This window comes from Primulina huaijiensis, chromosome 13 (assembly GCF_012295235.1).
Source record: "Primulina huaijiensis isolate GDHJ02 chromosome 13, ASM1229523v2, whole genome shotgun sequence".
NCBI classification, from domain to species: Eukaryota; Viridiplantae; Streptophyta; class Magnoliopsida; order Lamiales; family Gesneriaceae; genus Primulina; species Primulina huaijiensis.
Genome location: NC_133318.1, coordinates 17,144,856 through 17,145,072, shown reverse-complemented (window position 1 = coordinate 17,145,072; position 217 = coordinate 17,144,856).

Here is a 217-nt window from a genome sequence, read left to right as displayed (position 1 = left end):
AAACTATATATATATGGGTCATGGATACTAATTGTTTGTTTTATGCATTTTTATTTTTTACTACGTTATCGATTTAGCAGGATTTGAAAGAGTACGCTTGGATTCTTTTAAACAACATTTTAGGGTTTGAGGATGTTATTTTTTTTTAACTGCAGTATTTTTATCTAGAGGTTGGATGTCATTTTAAAAGCTTGATTAACTTATTTAAATATTTTTG